General features: G+C 37.7%; 1 long non-coding RNA gene across 3 annotated transcripts in view; it reads right to left on the reverse strand.

Moving 5' to 3' along the window:
• Nucleotides 1-5,055: 5,055 nt before the first annotated feature.
• Nucleotides 5,056-15,316, reverse strand: part of LOC144381893 (uncharacterized) — a 122,284-nt gene continuing 112,023 nt past the window's right edge. For 2 of the 3 annotated variants that reach the window (XR_013448021.1, XR_013448019.1), the window contains exon 4: nt 5,056-5,368. This is a non-coding gene — a long non-coding RNA (uncharacterized LOC144381893). Of the gene's footprint in view, nt 5,369-11,631; nt 15,157-15,316 lie in introns of those variants that run through there. The other variant, XR_013448022.1, reaches the window with a different exon arrangement.

A 15,316-nucleotide genomic window follows, 5' to 3' on the forward strand; every position in this document is an offset into this window, starting at 1 on the left:
CCATCAGAATTAACACACCACATGGAAGATCTTCTACCTGCAAAGACATGTTTAAACTCAAGATTTTGGAAAAATGAGCTACACATTTTTGTAGCCTTCAAATATGAATGCAAAAATATTCTGCCTCTTAGCCTTCACCATTCCTTTATCTTCACCTCTTCCCCATCACATATACAAACACATACACAAGCGCGCACACACAGGCATGCATTTGCTTACTTCCTAGAGGAATATTTGACTTAATTAACAATAGTAGAATAAGTTTGATGGAAAAGAAAGAATTAAGATTTTAAGTTCAGATCCTAGTGCTGGCCAATAATCCCTACATGAGGTGCTTTGGCTCGGCAGGGGGATTTACCTCCTGCTTCCCAAGATGATTAAGAGTTGATGTATAATTGACAATGATGTATACTAGAGCATGTTATCAACTCAAGAAAAGGGTTTTGCCTGCATGATTTAATTAACATTAATGGTAGTTAAGCTGCACACACAGAACATAATGTTCTCTTTGCTCTAAAAAAAAGGAGGGGCTTTCACTACCTAGATTATGGACTATTGATTAATTCATATATACTCAAACATCCATCTAAAAATGGAATCATTCAAGCTGTCAGTCCTTTCCCTTCACCCGCATACAAAAACAAAATGGCAGTCCTGAGAAGAACAAGAGTGATGAGGGGGTGGAAATAAGGAAGGAGGGTAAGAACAAACAAAGGAAAATACAGCAAATGAAGTATGGACACCCATGGACAGACACACAACACCCAGACACAATCACACACACACACACACACACACACACACCACCCATTCTACTAATTAATGCAGCTTTGCTTTCATGCTAAATATTAGGGAAACAATAATTAGAGAGAAATCTCATTAATCCATTTCCCAGTTCATTAATTATGCATCAATGCCAAGTTTTTGTTGGCCTGACACAAGATAATCCTATTCCAATAAAGATCTCATGCTGCATATTACACAACAGCTACGGAGCTTTCCTGACTCTTTGGGATGGTATCCGGGATCTACTCAATTCATATGTTGTATATATTTGTGTCCCCTAATAAGTATTCTGTGATTAAGAGATGTCTGTCCTTTAAGCCGACTGCGACTATTTCTTAGCTAATACTTCATCCATCTTTGTCACAGGCACATTAGGAATTCTGTTCAGCTAGAAAAAAAAGCGACACAACACTGTGAATGTACTTAAGGCCACTGAACTGTACACTTAAGATGGTTAAAATGATAAATTTAATGTGATATATATTTTACCACAATAATATTTTTTAAAAAACAAGGGAGAATAACTAGATTTTTGAGAATGTTAAGTTATAGGGGGACTATAAATGTAAAAAAATAATTAGGAGTTTACAACAACAAACAGTCTCAAAACACCTAAGAATGTGTTTTCTTTTGTGCAGAGAAAATATTATGAGATGAACTTCAGAGCCCAGACAAGCTCAAATGTGCTGTTTGCAAAGAGATTTTGCAAAAGCAAGGATGCCTGAATGGCCTCAGCAACAAATATTAACTGAGCATCCATAAGATTTCTAGCACTGTACTAGTTAGTCTGGAGTTACCTATATTTAATTAGGTCTCATCTTCTAACATATTATTCCCTATATTCCCAGCTCATTTCTTTATCAATGACTGGATGTCACCACTCCCTCTGACCCAAGAACAAGTAAAGGTTAAAAGGTTTACTAGACTTGGAGTCGTGAGTAGATAGAAGTTATGAGCTTCTTCCACTAATGGATAAGGTCACCCTTTCTACAGGGGTAAGTTTCACTTTTGAGGAGGGTTTCAGATCCATAAATGCCATGTACTTACTAAATACTAGTGTCACACTCTCCGTGGGTACACAGTAAATGTCAGCTGATTCAGTAACCTTTCCCAACCTTTCAATCAAGATCTCCAGTATTAAATGTCATCAAATTCTGTCTTCAAGATGCAAACTGATTGACCCTGGAGTCTGGAAAGGAATTTTCTACTCAAGATCACACAACTGAATTTACTGCACCATGGTTATAGAGCATCAAGGCCTTCACTGAGTCACCTAGAAGCTACCATGAGTCTGCCTAGATGCATGTTGGAGGGGCCAAGTCAATGGGTGTGTTGCCTGCTGACCACCTACTGACTGGCTACACAGAGAAGCAGCAGTAATAGGAGCTGCAGTTGGGCTGAGAGGACAATGGGGTCTGGGAGTTCGTGGTGAACCTTTTGAGATCTCAGTTCCTCACTTAGAAGGTCCTAGAAGAAAGACAGTGGGAAGTAGTAGCCAAGTATGAGATCTCATTAAGTTGTCCACTGATCAATCTCCAATTTTTAAATTGAAGATTACTGAGTGATTTGGGGCATATGACTCAGAAGCAATGGAAAGCGTTTAAGTAAATTCTCATTTAAACAAACAAAAAGCCCTCCTTTCCAGAGCTATCTACTTATGTACATGAATAAGTTTCCTAGGATATGCAACTACAAAAATAAAACTAGACGTTTTATTGATGCTAAACCTGTCTCATTCCAGCAATAAGCAATAACTATTCATGAATAGATATATGAACTAATTGTAAAACAAAATAAAAGCCCCAAAACCAAAGGGAAAAAAGGTAGAATTTAAAATTCACCTCACATCCATCTCACTGAGATGTATCTCTAATAAAATTATGTTTACTTTGAAGTCAACTAGTATAACTTTTTTTGGTCAATGGTGTAATTTTTTTTTTTTTTTGGTCAATGGTGTATTAATAATAATTGTAATGGTGACTCACTTCAGAAAAAGTTTGGGCCTCATGGTTACAGGAAATATTTTTAATTTTAAATTTCAGTTTATATAAATATTTTTGTTGAAGTAAAACATGATTATCCATAAAAGATAATAAAGGTATATTAGAATAAAATTCCATGGGTGAGATGGAATGAAAACATAAGTTTAAGGGGTAAAGTAACATAAATATCTGTAAGAAAGCTTAATGATTTACTTTTTAAGGGGATGATGGGAGCATTAAATTGCTACCGTATCTAGATCCTATTAGTTACTATTAAAAAAGCAAAATGGCAGATTTATTTTTCAATAGAATATGTACAACATGAAGAAAATTACATCCTCTGCAACTACTTGTACTCACAATAAAAATTTTCAGCTGTAACAAAGTGCAAGAGGGACACAAACCTTTTCAAAATTCTATTAGGCTCTATGTGAACTGGAAAGTTTAAAGACCCCTCTGCCATAGGAACAAAACGTATCAGTATGTCTAATATGCTTAAGAAATGCAGGTATTTCTAAAATCTACTATAGAAGGCAGAAGATCTACCCAGAGAGTAGAGACTCATAGCAATTCATTATTCAAGCAAACATAACCTACTAAAGTATTTTTCTCTCGGCTAATTCAGTGTCTCCTACAACTGTCTGCCTGATTCTTCTATTATTACATTTTAAAACCTACTGACCAGCTCACTGGGCATATCAGAAGGAAATAAGAATGTGAGAAGCTGATATAAAATGATTACAGTTTTGTGATCTGTAGTGATAAGCCACGCTATGATAAATGACAATTCTCTTACCTAATAAAGGAACACACATACCCATGATCACACAATCCTTCACCCCTAACATAACTCACCTGGCCGATATGTGGGATTATATTAGTTTTCCAAGAGTTGCTCCTAATGACTAATCAGGAAGTTACTTACCCCCATGGAATGGCATAAACGTAAATAAAAAGGCTGACATTGTACACAGGAACAACAACACATTGAACAGGAAATGACAATCTCTCTACATGTTTTAATTTATCTTTGGGGCAAAGTGATAATAAACCATCAATGTTAAAACAGAACTGAATTTTGGTGAAAATTCAGGGGCAAAAGTATTTAAAACAACTTTGCTGGGGCCATTAGAACATGGAGTTCTGTTACAAAAGTGTTCTGAAAAAGCTTTACAATCTAAACACATTGAAACTCCCTAGTGTAAAATTCTCTAGGCTAAATTATGGGAAAAGCCAATGTCGTATCAGCACCAAACAATCGTCCAGCATCAGAATGAAAAGAAGGAAATGTTGTTCTGAATAGCTTGCCAAGGCTAAAGAAAAGTAGAACAGTTGCCGAAGACGGATTGGTTGTGAGGAACAGACTAAAAGGATGCATTCTAATTTGTGTTTGCCACTTCGATTTTGAAATAGGTCATTCTCTTTAAACTTAGGGTAAATATAAATGCATTAGAGAAAAACAGGCAGAGGGGAAGAGAAAGGGAAGGATGAGAAAGGACTTAACAGGTGACAGTGAGAAAAGCATTTTAATTTTTAGGTTTCTCTCAATCAATACATCCTATTACCCATTATAGATGTATGAAAGCTGTTTTCCCTTTTTTAATTCTTGGTGTGAGATAAAGATTAGGTTAAGTGTAAGAACAGTAGATCTGGATACTCCCAGAGTAAACAAGTGATTGACAATGTATCTCATGTAGTCTGTAGTAACCTATTTAGTCTTTGCTTTGAACAAGTTGCCTGCTTGAGTATCCAATGGAAGAATTTGTAACCAAATTACCTGACAATTTAATATAAAGCGGTGGTTCCCAAACTTTTGGGGTATAATAATTTTTAAGGTTATAATAAGGGAAATTTTCAAAAAAACCCACAAAGTTAAAGGGAAGACGATACTAAATCTCCATGCATCCATCATCTGACTTTATCAACTCATGTCCAATATTATTATGTCATCTGGACCTCACCTACTCATTCTACCCTGGCTCATTGTGAAGCAAGTTCAAGATATAAGATAATTTATTTTTGTTTTTAATATGAAACATTTGAGGGTGCTCCCCTATCACATTACAGTGGTTGAATTTTTAAGATCACTCAATTAAGAAAACTGACATGTATATATGGATTATTGCCCACCCCACTCCCACTTCTTTGCTGATCCTGTGCTCCCACTCCCCATCTCAGGGGTCAGCAGTCCGTGGTGGGGAAACTTCTGGCATAATGAAAACAGCTGGTAAGTTCGTTTCAAAATGTGTTTATTTATTAGCTCCTTTACACATACTCACAACACAGAGGCTGCTAATATTTCTTTATTTCTTGGGAATGTACTTGTCATTACAGGTTTACAAGCAAATTATAAAAGTATTAGAATTCTTAACAGAACTGTTTTCCTCTTCACCCACTAAACTGAGCATTTCTCTGCTAACACAGAACAAAGAACTAACACAGGCCACTGCTTTCTAAAAGTTGTTCCCCCCAACAGCTGTTTAGAGGCCTTTATGACATTGACATTACCTATGAAAAAAAATCCAGATCTTTGTGGGCTAGAAATCGTTGCACAATGCAGCTTGAGAGTTGGCATGCTTGTTGGCAGTCTCCCCAAGAAGCTAAGGAACAAATGAGCAAAGACTGTGTTCACACACTTGGAAATGACAATTCCACACAAGAAGCCTTGGGACACCCTGTACATTTCCTTTGTATAAAAGACTCATATTCAATGCTATTAAGCCAGAACTCCTCTTACACATGAAATTCACTTTTGTAGGAAGAAAAAAAAAAAAGAAAAAAGCATCTGTTTTCTCCATATGGGAGGGATAATTTCTTTAGTTTTCTTGGTAAAGAGCACAAAAGCAAATCTTTCCTGATTTCTGCTTAGTGCACACATGTAGTACTGATTAATGCTAATGTGATTCACATATTTTAAACATAGTATGCTATATCTCATGATTATAAATACCATTCAGAAAGTTTGTGACTGGATTATTGTTAGGCATTTAATCCAGATCAATTTCAACTCCTAAAAATTTATGTTTCAATGAACAGAATTATTTCCATTAAATCATATTTAACCCTAACTTTAGATATATAAAGAGAAAAAATTATAGTAATGTTCCACTTACACTTCACTAGAGAAAAGCAATCAACTCAAAATGAATTCTTTTCCTAGTTCCATGTAATATTCTGTTTGGTAATTATAAATATCTGGGGAAAAAAAAGGTCATCATTTGAAGATTCCAGTTTTGGCTTTATTTTTCTAAACATGTCCATCACGGAGCTGAGCAAATAGAATACACAAGATAACGAAGTCTTGCTTACATAAGTCAATGTTTTTCTAAAACATAGTTCAAATGTGAAAGAAGACAATTTAGTTTCAACCAGGGAAATTACTATCTGCTTCATATGTACCATATTAATTAGATTATACCCAAATCCTAGTAGTTTGCATAATTGTATTTAATTTGCCAGAGGGGTCAAATTATAGCATTGGGCCTCTACTAAGAGGTAATGCTGTTTAGTCAGCAAAAGCATATCACATTCTAAAGAAACTGAAATGCATCTGTAATTTTAGAATAATAAAATGTAGTCTTCTTTTCAAAGTCCCAATTTGAATAGAACCCCCCCCCCAGAAATGCACCTGGCTAAAAATTTAAATTCATGAAATATGGTGAAACATTAATTAGAAGCTTATTTATTGCAGCCCCTTCCAGTTTTCCTGTCAATTCCTCAAATGTATTTTCTGCTCATTCAGCTAAACTATCATTAAAATATAAAATTTCAGACACTAAACTTCTGTCCATTACTTCTTACTATACTTCTTTCTCATGGTATTAGTATGTTTTCTCTATATTAAGTAAATCTTTTCACTCTTCACTTCCTCCCCTCAGAAATAGAGTACTCCATTATAAACACACTTGCTATTGCTATCTTAAGGGAAAAAAGAAAGCGACTGAGGAAGAACTTTTGGAACTTGCTTATAATGGAGAAAAGAGGATCACCAAAATTGTAAGGAAAAACAAACTTGCCATACAAGAATATTAGGGTGTTTTGGTAAAACAGCGTTCTTCCAGATTTTATTGAATGTTACTTTGCTCTTAGACCAACAATGCCCGAGCAAACTTTGTGATCTTGGTATTCAGTGACTGTGACCTACTCTGAGCTACTTGGTCTTCCACCAGCCACCCTGAAAATCATGTTGGTTATAAAGAGCCAGGTCTACTGTTTGGCCCAATTCTGTGTTAGCTCTCAGCTGACGTAACCCCCGTCTAAAGCAGTGATATATTCAGATCTACATTGTCATCAGAATCACTCAAGGCACCTTTGACAAAATACCTATTTCCAGAGAACCAACTCAGGCTTATTAAATTGGAATCTTAAGAGGTGGAGGTTGACATGGCGGTTGTGGGGAGGCAGAAGCTGGGAATCAGATTTTTTTTTAAATGTTTCCCAGAGGACTTTTTTTAAAGATTATTTATTTATTTATTTGAGAGAGAGAAGGAGAGAGAGCACAGAGGGAAAGGGAGAAGCAGACACCCCACTAAGCAGGGAGCCCAACGTAGGTCTCAATCCCAGGACCCTGAGATCGTGACCTGAGCTGAAGGCAAACACTTAACTGACTGAGCGACCCAGGCACCCCCCAGAGGATTTTTAAAAACAGCTTTATTGAGATATAATTTGCATACGATACAATTCATCCTTATAAAGAATACAATTCAGTGGTTTTTATTATATTCACACATATATGTAGTCCTCACCATTGTCAATCTTAGACCATTTTTCTCACCTCACAGAGAACCCCATACTCTTTAGCTACTATCCTACTATTCCCCCCATCCCCACCTTCAGATCTAAGACACCATTTCTGATTCTACAGATTTCCTTAATCTGGACTTTCATATGAATAGAATTATATAATATATGATTTTGTGTGACTGGCTTCTTTCCCTTAGTGTAATGTTTATAAGGTCCATCCAAGATGTAGCATGTACTAGTACCCCATTCCTTTATTGGCCAAATAATATCCCATTGCATGGAGAGACCACATTTTGTTTATCCATTGGTCCACTGATGAACATTTGGGTCCCCAGAAGATTTCATCATTAGCAGTATTTAGTAACTACTGATAGAAGAGGACCGAGTGTTGATCTCAGGGCAGTTCCAAGCTCTCCTCACAAAGCAGCTGAGGGTTTTACACTGCAAGTGGGGAGAAGAGCGTGGCTGGAAAAGCAAGACTTAGGATGGAGTTCTGGCTCTGCCCTTAGTCATATGACCTGGGCAGTGGCTTTCATTCTATCTCCATTTGCTCATTTTTAAAACAGAATAATGATTCTACTTCAAGGAATTGTTGTGAGGATACATGGGACAATCTGAGTCATGTGCCTAAAACTGCCTACATGACAATCTTATTTTATACATTAGGTATTTTATACATGGGAGCTATTATTCTCATTCTTCTTTTCCTTGTTGAGGAAGGAAGCTCTTAACCATGACACTTGTAAAATATAGTTTTTCCTCATGTGTTTGTATGTAAGATAATGTAAAAGATTTTGTTCATGAACTACAGAATGATGTTTCTACAGCTTGAAGGAGTCTTTGACAGTTACTCATGAAATCCCCTTGATCTACAGGTGAGAAGACAAGGTGAGGCATTGAAGTAGTAAGCCCGGTATGTTTCATTCAGTCTCCTGTCTTCCAGTCTAGTCTGCACCACACTACACTGTCCAGGCAGCAAGGGTCCATGTTGTTTGTTAAAGGCAATGTAGTATGAGAATGCCAGGCTACATGTTTAGGGTAGCTACACTTTTAGTCTGCCTTAAGAGTCCTTACTTCACTCTCCTGCTGGAAAACTCCCAGCCATTTTTTTTTTTTTTTAATAATTCAAAAGACAGTTTTAACTTTAACTCATTTTCTATAAAAATATTTTTCCATTATATTTTTTATTCTTTTTTAAAATTTAAATTCAATTAATTAACACGTAGTGTATTATTAGTTTCAGAGGTAGAGTTCAGTGATTCATCAGTTGCATATAATACCCAGCGCTCATTACATCACGTGCCCGCCCATTCTTAAGGTTCAGCTCAAATGGAACCTTTCCTATGGCAATTCCTTTTCTCTTACAAAGTTCAGTCCTGGTTTCTTTCTTTTTGTTCCCAGAGTATGTTGCACCCCTTACACTATTGCATTTTGAACACCGTTTAAAGATTCAGCCAGAGAACAGCAGCTTTGTACCATGCACTGGTTTTCAAATTGAGTTCTGTGGTGCCTCTTCACTGCAGACCCAGGAATTCAGGAGGGAAGGAGCTCTAGGCTTCATACTCTGATTAATCAGAGCAGTTCTGCTTTTCTCTACTTGGTTTATTTTCATCTCAGCGTTGATCTATTTGGCTTATTTGCATTTCAATAATAAGATTGTTGACAGGAAAGAAACAATTTGAAAACAACTGGCATAGTTGAGAGACCTTGAGCTTTGGAGTCAGACAGACCTGACTCTGAATCCCAGTTATACCACGGCTATCCCAGCTGCATATCCTTGGTTCAAATACTTAACCACTTCGTGGACTGTCGTCTCTACATCTGTCAAACAAGGAGAGGACTATCTACAGTCCTGCGGAGGGGGTCAATAAAATGTGTGTGATGGAATAGTGCTTGACCCATAAAAGCTAGATAAGTTAATTCCCTCCCTTATTTATTATAATCATTTCTTTATTTCCTTAAAGTTTGTAGGATCTTTACATTCTTTCTACCTAACAGAGCCTAGCTCAAATAGCCACTTAATGCATGTTTTATTGGGGGGAGGCAAATGTGATGGGATACTAGAATGTCTTCTTTTTCTTTTTAAAAATAGCTTGATTTAGGTATATTGGAAGGTTTTAACATCCCTGTCTCAGTAATTCATAAAAGGAGGAAAAATTAAGAAGGAGATGGATACTAGAACAAAACAGGCTCAATATTGGGGATAGAGGTAGATTACCAAGAGCTTTGAAAGCTATGCTAGCGGGGCGCCTGGGTGGCTCAGTCGTTAAGCGTCTGCCTTCGGCTCAGGTCATGATCCCAAGGTCCTGGGATCGAGCCCCGCATCGAGCCCCGCATCGGGCTCCCTGCTCAGCGGGAAGCCTGCTTCTCCCTCTCCCACTCCCCCTGCTTGTGATCCCTCTCTCGCTGTGTCTCTCTCTGTCAAATAAATAAATAAAAAAAAAAGAAAGCTATGCTAGCATTTTAGACTGAATGTTTTGAAAGGTAGGAGTGCAACAATATTTATTTTTTAGCAAAACAGAAGGTGCTGGGATATAGTTTGACTTAGTAGTTGAAAGTGTGGACTCTGAGTTCAAATCACAGCTCTGTCACTTATTAGCTGTATGACTGTGAGCAAGTCACTTAATCTCATTTCCCTTATCTGTAAAACTGGTTTAACAATAGCACTTACCTCAGGGGTTGATATGAAGATTAAATAAGTTATAGCATATATAAAGTACTTAGGACAATATCTGGCACATAGTAAGCAGCAGATAAGTGTTATAACAATGATAACAAGGTTTTTTATTATTATAATCACATGCCTCCTAAAAGTGAGTAAAAGGGAGATTGCAGAATCACTTGGTCCACCTTTGGGGATTCAGAATGGTCTGAGATTCTTTTATAAACTTAACAGAACTTTGTGTTGAAAAGAAGTACCATTATGAGGCACTTACTATTGGAAATGTATTGTATTCCTCGAGTATGTTAGGACAAATAAAAAAGTTGAGAATCTCCTCTGTCCTGATAACATGGAGGAGGGATTGCAGTGGAGAGACTGGAAGTGGGAGCTGAGTGAGAAGGTTACTACAATAGTCCAGGAACTTAAATCAATGGTCCAGACTGAAATGAAAAATGACCACCAGTAAGTCTGACTTTGAAATATCTAGATTAAATCAGATCCTCATTGGAAGCTACCTAAAAGTAACTTTGAGCCCCTTAGAGAAGCCTGGAACTAGCCCATTCCACTGGTAGGCTACTCCAAGGTTTGGAGTAGAGTCTCCAGTCAAGCTATGTACTTCTGGAGACTTGCTCTAGTTCAACTTAAACATCTGAGGCAGTTTGTAGGATCTGAAGTTCAGGCCATGAAGTCCAGAAGCCAGGAGGCTCTTTATGCTGGTTGATATAGTGTCCCAATAAGGAGAGGCCAACAGAACCTCTAACAACAGAAAACATTTCCAATAAGCCATACTTCATGGTGAAGGTTTTCTTCAATTGGCTTTAGTTATGAACTGTAAATCAGTAAGCATGCAATTTGAAGAGCTATAAATCATCTATAGGGAAAATGTTTGGGAGGAGATTTTACTGAAAAAAAAATGCATAAAGTATGGTTCTCTCCTAGGCATTATTCTGTGCCCCCACCCGTGTGCTCCTTTATGTGTGGTAGGCAGAATAATGCCCCCCCTTTACCCCCAAAGATAACTACATCCTAATCTCTGGAACTGTGTTGCCTCACATAGCAAAAGGGAATTTGCAGATGTGGTTGAGGTTAAAGACCTTGAGTTTGGGAGATTATTCATCCAGATTACCTTGGATAAGCCAGGTGGACCCAATCTAGTCAGAAATTTTCCAGCTGTGATCAGAGATAGGAGCAACAAAGACTTCACCCACCATTGCTGGTTTTTAAGATAGAGGAAGAGGGCCATGAGCCAAAGAATATAGTGGCTTCTAAAAGTCAAGAGTGGCCCTCAGTTTACAGCCAAGAAGAAAATGAGGCCTCAGTCCTTCAACCACATGGAATTGAATTCTGTACACCTGAATGAGCAAGGAAGTGGAAACTCCCCTAGAACCAAGAGAAAAGAATGTAAACCTGAGGAAACTTTGATTTTAGCCTGGTGAGACCTGTACTGGACTTCTGACCTACAGAACTATAAGATAAAAATTTTGCATTGTAAAAAAACAAAACAAAACAAAACAAAATTTTGCATTGTGTTAAACCACTACATTTTTGATAATTTTTATAGAAGCAGTAGAAAAACTAACATTTCACGTTACTAAATTTTGGAATAAAAATGATTTCCAATGAGCTGTGGAAACATAGAAAATGCAATTTAGAAGTAGTTATTTTATTTTTTATTTTTATTTTTTTTAAGATTTTATTTATTTATTTGAGAGAGAGAGAGGGAGAGATCACAAGTGGGGGGAGGGGCCGATGGAGAGAATCTCAAACAGAGTCCCCAGTGAGTGTGAAGCCCAAGGTGGGAGTCTCAATCCCATAACCCTGAGATCATGACCTGAGCCAAAACCAAGAGTCAGAGTCTTAAGTGACAGAGCCACCCAGGCACCCCTAAAAAGTTATTTTCAATCAAATGTTAATCTGTTATTGCTACTAAGTGTGACCCTATTTCATTTTAATTAGCTTATGGGACTATGGGGAGCTTTTAACTGTCATGAATAGGTTCCTCTTGTTTCATGGAACACACTCATAGGATGCAGGCACATGCTCTTCTTCTGACTGTTAGGTTAACTAAAGTTAACTAAATACCCAAATGTTTGAGAAATATGATATAACTAAAAGGATTAATTAGGACAGGGATTTTTGTGATATTAAATAGCTACAACATGCATAGGCTTAAGGAACGACACTAATACATTGATGACCTTGTTCAAAATGGTGACATAACTGGAACATGAAAGGCAAACAAGGGCACTTAACAAAGTGATGAAAGTAATATTTTGTGGTACATATGGAGAACTTGATTTTAAAAGCCACACTGGGGAACTGCATAGGACTGTAATTTTTTACCTCAAACATCGCCAGTTCTTATTGATCTTCCTCTGTAGTATTTCACACCCCTATGGACCACACCTTATACAATGGACTTTAAGATCCTATCCTGATAAAGTGTAACAAACTTGATTTTAAATAGACGGCCTATCACCCCAAGATTCGATTTAGATTTTCTTCAATAAAGGAAGTAACATTCACTGCAACAAAATTTGAACTATAATGCTCATTCAGTTCCATAATACCCAGAGTTACAATTCCCTTATTTAATCCAGTTGACATTCCGTATAGAATTCTGTCCATTTTTAATAAATATTCTATCATGGATTAGATCTCTGCTTAAGCTTATTATCTGATCATAGTTTCCATTATAGTCTGCCTATGTATGTCCCCACAGGACTGCTATGCCCGGCTTTCCTTTGCTTATTCTCAGATGAAGATGAGCAGTGCAGAGCCGTGAATGAATTGCATAATTGGATAAGGTCATCTGTCCTGCCTCCAGGCTGCTCTGTCCCCTTCCAAGGGCCCACTGCCTTTTTGCCCTGCAACTCTCCTCCCCCATCAAAACAGGAATGAATGTGATATCATCTTTTCTAGCTAAGACTGATTCAGATATTTGTATTTTTAAGTTTCTTATCTCTAATTGTGGAATGAAAGGATTTATCAACAGTTAAAGTGATTTTTTTTTCCTTTTAGGCAAAACATTTAGTGGAAGGGAAATGCTGAGTTAAATGTTAACCCTGAAGGCAAAACAATTTTAGTTATAGTAGAGTGTGGTGTGTGTTGGGGGAGGAAGAATTTGTAGTGAGAGAGATTTGTGTTAGAGAAAGATGATGAGGTATCAGAAAGAACACCAAGAACCCTGCTTATTCTATGTCTTTTCTTCTTTTAGGCCTAATGTCTCTCCTTTCATTCTTTGGCTCAAGAGTCTCAAATTTTGGAGCTCTGGGGTCCATTCATTCCTCAAAAGCAGAGCCTGATGCATGAATTAAGTGATTAACTTTGTATGGGAGGTACAATCCCAGGGTAGTGAGAGTGAGAGAGAAAGAAGGTAAATGTGAAAAGGGTAAGTAACACAAGATCACCATGCTTGTCACTACTTCATAATAAGCCATGGAGAGACTGAGACAATCACTCACAAGTTTTACCTGTTCTGCCACCCTGGGAAACTGTGCCTGAGAATGGATGGGAGGGAAAGAGGAGAAAGAATTGATCAGTTTGGCTCCCTCTGGTCTCCCGGCTTCCACTGGTTTAGGATCCTATACTTCTGGATATAGCATCTGACTGATAAGGAAGCCAAATCCCATGCCCCGTGATGAAGTGTTTCATCTGAGCCCATAAATGAGAGAAGCAGCCAGAGACTCTGGACATATGGCTGGTTACCTGGCTACACAGTAGTAACCAAAGTGAAAGGCCAATATTCTTGGACAAGGAATTAGTCCACTCCGCACAGGAGAATCATGTGAGACATAGAGTGGGTATCCCATAGAAGCTTTCACGGAGGAGCTGATGGCCTGGAATGCAGGGCAGGCAAGGCCTGTGGCATCCAAGGGGGCGTATAAGCTATGTCTTCTATTTTTTTCTATTTTATAAAGATTATAAGTTCTTTCAGGACAGGATTGTGTATTTTCATTGTTGACTCCTCTATAACTATCATACTACATGCTGAATCTTAGGTGAGTTTGACCTCAGGGGTACTATAATTTTAAAGATAGCTAGCAGGGAAGAGCAAGAAGCAGCATTGAGCAAGACAGGAGACACTCAGCAGTTTAAACTGGAGTTAGTAAAGAATCATGTTGGACTAGAGCCTGGATCAAAGACAGAGCTAAGGGGGTCTAATTTTCCTGGGATCTGGTAGCAATGGAGATATTAAAAACCAGGTGGTAGCTCATCCTGGCTGCATTGGAAGTGAGTGATCTGTAGCGTCCCAGCCAGCAGTTGATGATGTGGGGACAAGATCCAGTTCCCAGGAACAGAGCACAGGGTACTAAAGATCCAGCCATTGGACAAGTGTCCATAGTAGGTTTCAGTTCTAGGCAGGGAACTGGAATTTTTTTAAAAAGGGGGACATGAAGACAAGAGCCCTCATAGCTGGGCTATATAAACACAGCAGGGTTTTTACAGATGGATGAAATTATTAATAGTATTTGTATTAATACCAATAATTTGTAGTCAGTATGGATTATGTATACTGGCTATTTCTCTATATTGCTTAATTTTCCCAACAGCTTTCTTAGATATTTTTATTATTTCCATCTTACAGATGCGGAAATGAAGAGGCAGGAAAGTTAAATAACTTGTCCATGGTCACACAGCTAATAAATAAAGGGACTAAGATCTAACTCCAGAGGAGTCTATTCCAGAGCATATCCCTTCAAGAACCACTGAAAATATTAATTGAAATAAAGCTCACAAAGTTCTTTTCTTCTCACAAAGTTCTTGGCAGAGTTTCAGTCATATAGTAAGTACTGGGAGAACACTATCAATTATCAATTATCATCGTTATTACTAGTAGTATTTAATAGGAGCAGTACTATTAGCTGTAGTGGTAGTAGTCAGGAAGTCACCGGTGCTGGGAACCCTCCTTACACATAGGGTCCGAGAGTCAGGTGTGAGGGAGAAGTCCAGATACAGGGACGCACAATGCAGAACACTGCCCTGTTAACAAATGGCATTAAAAGGTAACGTAGGATAGGAGCTAAAAGCATGGACTTTTGAACTACAAAGTCTATGTTCTGTTATTGATTAGCAGCAAGACCTTGGGGAAATTACTCAACAGATGTGAGCTTCAAATAACTCACAACTGTACCTGACAGAG

Source organism: Halichoerus grypus, chromosome 5 (assembly GCF_964656455.1).
Source record: "Halichoerus grypus chromosome 5, mHalGry1.hap1.1, whole genome shotgun sequence".
Classification (NCBI taxonomy): Eukaryota; Metazoa; Chordata; class Mammalia; order Carnivora; family Phocidae; genus Halichoerus; species Halichoerus grypus.